Here is a 6,000-nt window from a genome sequence, read left to right on the forward strand (position 1 = left end):
CTCTTAACTGTTATGAGCCTGTGGCCTGTTGCCACCCGCTCAATATGACTGACCGTCTGAGTGATTGGCCTATTTATTCCCTCGATGTCCATCGATTTCGTTCTGACACAGCTGCAACCTCTCGTCTCGGAGCCCTACCTTGGACATATCCCAGTAATAGTGGTCTCTCATGTCACCGTTTCTGAATGGATGGGATCCATAATGGTAACATTTCTATGCTATGTACTTTAGCAGATGCCCCCTCATGATTCCTTCCTTTCCATTTGGGGGCCCGTCTATGTTACTTTAACTTCATGTGAGTGGGCACCGGCAGCAAAACTCTCATCCTTTCTGACCTTGCTACTGTCTTTCGCATTCTATTTTTAGTGCACAATAACTATGTCAAAGATCATCGATACCGCGAATTACAAAATGGACTTTTGAAACAAAAAGGGCTGCAAGATAAAACATAGAACTTAAAGCATCTGTAAAATGAAAACCATGCTCTATTAACATAATGTTAGAATTTTTTGAAAGAAATCAATAGCATATGTCGCTGTCAAATGCCCTACATTGTTCTCTTGTAAACAAGGATGTGGTGAAATGGTGATACTTGAAATCGCTTCGGCTAACACTAAAGCACCTCACTCAGGTTGCAGGAGAAAAAAAAGAAGAAAAACACTGCAGCAACAATTAAATACAATGATAATGGCGCCCATTGAAATTTCAGTAATTTCAGTGGAGTTAGTAATATTACTGTGGTAATTATTTAACAATCTGTTATTCACAACAGTATTATCAAACAAAGTATGAACATATTAAAAAGCTCTTACCAATTCAAGGGAATTAAGTAAAATAATCAATGATGTGCCACAAAACTGCCAATGATGCCAGTGCTCCAACAGAGAAGTCCTTAAGTGTCTTTTAAGTTCGCAGCAGAGCACATGAGAGGACAAGGGAGCGAGCTGACAGCCCAACATGAACATCAGTGTCAGCGCTCTGACAGCTTTGCTGCTGGTGAGCTCCGAGCTTTACTGATTCGACTGTCAGAAGTTTTTAATGTATTCATACTAAACGGCCAAATGGTTTAGTGTACAAACGCAGTGCAGGAGGACTGCAGTCACATTCATTGTAGCGCACATTGCTGGCCATGTGCTTTATCAGATTAGCTGTATAACTCAATGGAACAACCTCTTCTCCATGTAATTGCATTTATATACAAGCCCACTAACTTATAGCAAATGCATTTTGAGACAGGCAGCATTTAAACATAGGGACAGTTTGAAGCTTTGTCTTCATGGAACTGCAAATTATCATTTTTGACAACATGATTAAGGCTTATTATGTTTTAACCCCTTAAAAATGAGCCCCTCCACCCAATCAGGGGGTGGGCAGACAGTTCTGCCATAGACGGCATAAAATGATGCACTAATCATGTAAAAGTATACAGATGTTACACATCAAATTAAACAGGACAAGCTTATCAAGGGAGATAAGCTACTTTAATGTGTCAAACAGCATCCCAAGATTCATAAAGCATCATTTCTTCAAACCCACTTGCCTCATTTGAAACGTCAGCACCCCTGCACTTTATGGAGTACACACAAACAAATTATACAACACAAGAAGACAGAGGCTCCACAGACTATGGGAATATAGCGGTAAATTATTTTTGAACAAAAACAAAAAAGATGGGTTTGGCTATAAGGGATGAAGCTTTCAAAGTACTGAATAAGGAATATGGGAAGCTTGTGACCTTAATTTTAACAATCAGAACTAACATTTTTACCTTGTAGCCAACATAGTTTGACACATTTTTAGTTTTCTGGTTGAGGTGAGTCACACGTATTGTATCACACACTCAGTTCTCCCTGATGGTACAACATTTTGGTCGAGCAATTCTACTACCATGATATATGAACATTTTGGGAGATAGTTTCATGAAGACATGTCTGGTTTATGGAAAATCTGTTAATCATCTCAGATATTGTCATATTTTGTTTCAATACAAAAATGATTGTAATCATGCAAACAAGAAACTTAATTTGTTTTCTAGTTTAAATACTCCAGTTCTCTTTCTAGTTTTCAGACTTTAGGACAGAACAGCCACCCCCCCCCCCCCCCCCCCCCCCCCCCCCCCCCCATCTCCACCACCACCACCACCATACACACACACACACACACACACACACACACACACACACACACACACACACACACACACACACACCTTAAATCCCTCAGACACCTAACTTAACTCCATAAACACGTTACACTTGTTTTGTCCTGTCAGTGTTTACGGTGTTTCTAATGTTGTCTCTCGTTTCAGATTCTGCGGTTTCCCCTCCTTATGTCTGATTGCTGTTTCCTTGCACTGATGTTGTTCACCTGTGCCTGACAGTTCATTGCAGTCACCTGCTGCTCTGGGTTCATAAGGAGCTGTTCAGGTATGTTCTGTTTGTCTTCTGTTCTTGTCTCTATGTCTTGTCTCCATGCTATGTCTGCTGTGTCCAGCTGCTCAATGCTACAGTGTGAACTTTGTGCAGAGCTCCTGCACCCCTGCCCTCTGCTGAGTTTTGTGGAGTTGGCTTTTGAGTCTGTGATGGAGTCCTCACTTTGTTTTGTGGACTTTGAGGATTTTCAGACTTTGCTTCCCCTTTATGGATAATAAATATGAATTTAACACGCATCTCCTTTGCTCTCTGGGTCCTCCTCCTTGCACCTTCCTCCAGTAAACCTGACATAATCAGCATTTCTTGGGGGTATCTTCTAGTTTAATATCAAAGCGACAGCCTCTTTTGTATATTGCATCTTGTGTCTTTTGTGTTGGCAACAACTTGACTCTCTCTTCAGACTCTTAAAGATCTGCAGGCAGCAATAGCTGCTCCACACTTGATTTCCTATTATTGTTCAATCAATACCATTCCTGGGAAATGTAATGTTTTTCAATTGTATAACTGAAAGCGATGTTGAGCTTCTTACTTTGAAAGTTCATGACCATTCTTTGTGAAAACTGAATTCAATAACGTACAAAAAAAACAAACAAACAAACAAACAAAAAGCTAATCTTGGCACCATAAATGAATCAACTAATCATTAACAATTAAGCCTATGGCACAGCTTCCAAATGCCAAACTTCTAAAAGAAGAGCCTGCATTCTTATATCGAGACACACAAAAAGACTTATCGACAAGGTTTCGATCCTTCGTAAATCCTCATCAGGTCACCATGCTTTCATTGGATGAGCAAAACACATCCATATTTATTTATTGTGCTGAACTGCTCTGTGATGGTGGGAGCGATTGGTCATGAAAAAATGATTTATCAGCAAGCATCATAAATAATTTAAACATTACTTACACAATGCAGATCAAAATAAAATACAATGCCCGGTAAGTAAATCCACAAAGTGGACGGCTGCATTATTCATATATCATTAGAAGCATTACAGACAATATTGAAATTCAAATCAGAACCCCGTCTATCAAACTCGCTGGTCTCAACGTAGTGAAGAGCAAAAAAATAGATTGTATTGAGAGGAACTGCCATGAATCACTTTCACTCGGGGAAAAAAATGTTGAAGGACCATCAAGAATCGAAACTTGGTCAATAAATCTTTGTGTGAACTGAAATATATGTGCAGGCATTCCTCTGAAGTTTGATACGGCCGTCTGAATTAGCCTTGCAGCTATATGATATGCATGTCAACCTTTATTTTCTCTCTCAGGTTACAAATGGCCCTGAAAGTATTTTGGATTTTTTTTTTTTTTTTTTTTTTTTCAGTCTTTTTTCCAAGTTCAGATGAATATAAGCAACTTTTGGCAGAATTTCTTTTCTTTTTTGTCTCATGCCTTAATTGATGATGTATACAGGCTGAATTTTAAAAAGGTCCCTTCTGCCTGTCCGGTACTGAATTATGAGTATCTGCCGTGAAGTAGAAAATTTGGTGATCAAATGAGCAGCATCGAGCCCGAGGAAGACAATCCCTCATTTAGCTCACAGGTTGGGGTATTAAAGAATAGGTGTGGATGCAAATACTAACTATGTATGTCTCTGGAACACATTAGAGAGGAAAGACAGACTGACGATGCTCAGTTTAATTTATAACAATCACAAAAAACACAACTGAATCCGTAGTAATTTGTTGATGATCCACTTTCTGCTTTCACTGCAGCTCTCTTGAGAAATGACGGTGACTTTGGCTGAGCTGGTGATGTTGCCTGTAGGAAGAAATAAGAATATATGTACACAGCATTACCTTCAGTTAGCTCTCACAAAGTTGAATCACCTCCAGTTCCTTCTTTCTCCACTCCGGAGTCTCAAAGCCTGTTCGCCCTGAATCTCAATTGGATGGCTGTCCTTATGAATTCGAGACAATCTTACATTTTGAAACTAGCAGGGATTAGAGTGGAAGTGTTTTGCTGGTACCTTTAAGTGGTAAGTTTTATTTTTTATTATTTTTTTTCCAGTTACGTCGTATTTAGTTTCATCACCGTCGATGGTAAAGAACTAAATCCTGTGCACGTTGAATCAGTCTCAGTTCGAAGTAGGTTTTCGCCAGTCCTCAGGTGTGTCCTAAGCTCTAGATGAAAACACTCCCTTCATTCTCATTTTGTTTATTCACTTTATAGACGGAAACACTCATAAGTTCAGGGGTGTCTCGGGGTTTCATGACAGCTGTCAGCATCTCAGTGCCTCTGACATATGCTGGGAAAAGCTTGGGTATTTTCCCAGTGTTGATTTGACGTTGGTGTTCATATCGCTAACGCTGTGGTATTTTTGAGTCTGCAGAGGAATTTTCTCAAAATTGCAAAAACAAATAATAATAATAATAAAAATAATAAAAAACTGAAGAAGACAAAAGTTGAGGGAGTTTCTCTTGCATTTCAAGGCCTGCAACTTTAAACTTCTCAAATCACACAAATGTCATTGCCTCAAGTGAAAAATTACTTCTTGCCAGCACGTCCTCAAAAAACACAATCAAAAAAATCATCAGGATATAAATAAGTTTTTGCAGTACTATTTTCCTTGCTTCTCAGTGTTTTCTTTTTCTTTTTTTCTAATATATATCAGTTATGCATTCAAATCATTGAAAGTTGTGGAAAAAAAGAAAACAGTGAAGAATTTTTTTAATCTATTTTAGTCCTGGATTAATTAGCTTGAAAATAACATCCTTGCAAATCACAGGGCTGAAGAGTTTCATAAAATCCTTTGTCTGACAGTGCGTTCGAGTTGTGGACTGTTCTGAAAACTTCCCACTGGAAGAAAAGCATTAAAATTGAATATATTATATTAACAAAATGGAATACGTGATTCCACAATACAGCGATACATATTTACAGCCGTACGCATATTTACCAACTGAAATGAATCCATGACTTCTTCCCCAAGGAATTACTTCACAGATTACATGCAAAAAGATTCCACACCCTTCTCTTCAGATGAATTACTGCTCTATTATGTTTTTGCATTTCTTAATGTTTCACTGTCATTATCAGTCATCATCTGCTCAAGGATGATTTTAAAATATGACAGTGATTATCACAAACGACTTGTTCATATTGACTCGTGCGCTCATGTTGAATGTGACAGCAGTTCTGCCACCATGTAATGAATATGGAGAGAAAAACGAGGGAATCCAAAAGCAGCATTTGTCACTGGTGCATCTTTTATGCCCATTAAGGTTTTAGCAGACACATTTTAATCAATAATTTTCTCAAGCCATAAAAATCTTGAACCAAATATGTCAAGTTAAAATATGAAAAGAAGGAAAAAGAGATACTTCGGCTGCGGCATTTTGTGTGTGGGAGGGATTCAGTCCTGTGAGCAGGCCACAGGTCTGTGAAACTCCAGGATAAACTATCTCTTCATAATCTACTTTTATTAACTGCTCATGGCACCATGTGCCCGTTAGGATCAGATTACAGAATTGGGATTGCTTTTTTGAAAACATCCAGGGAGAACTTTAGCCTATTTAATGATTTTCATAACATCAGTTTGGTCAGTTTTACACCGTCTGAT

Source organism: Salarias fasciatus, chromosome 7, assembly GCF_902148845.1.
Source record: "Salarias fasciatus chromosome 7, fSalaFa1.1, whole genome shotgun sequence".
In the NCBI taxonomy this organism is placed as follows: domain Eukaryota; kingdom Metazoa; phylum Chordata; class Actinopteri; order Blenniiformes; family Blenniidae; genus Salarias; species Salarias fasciatus.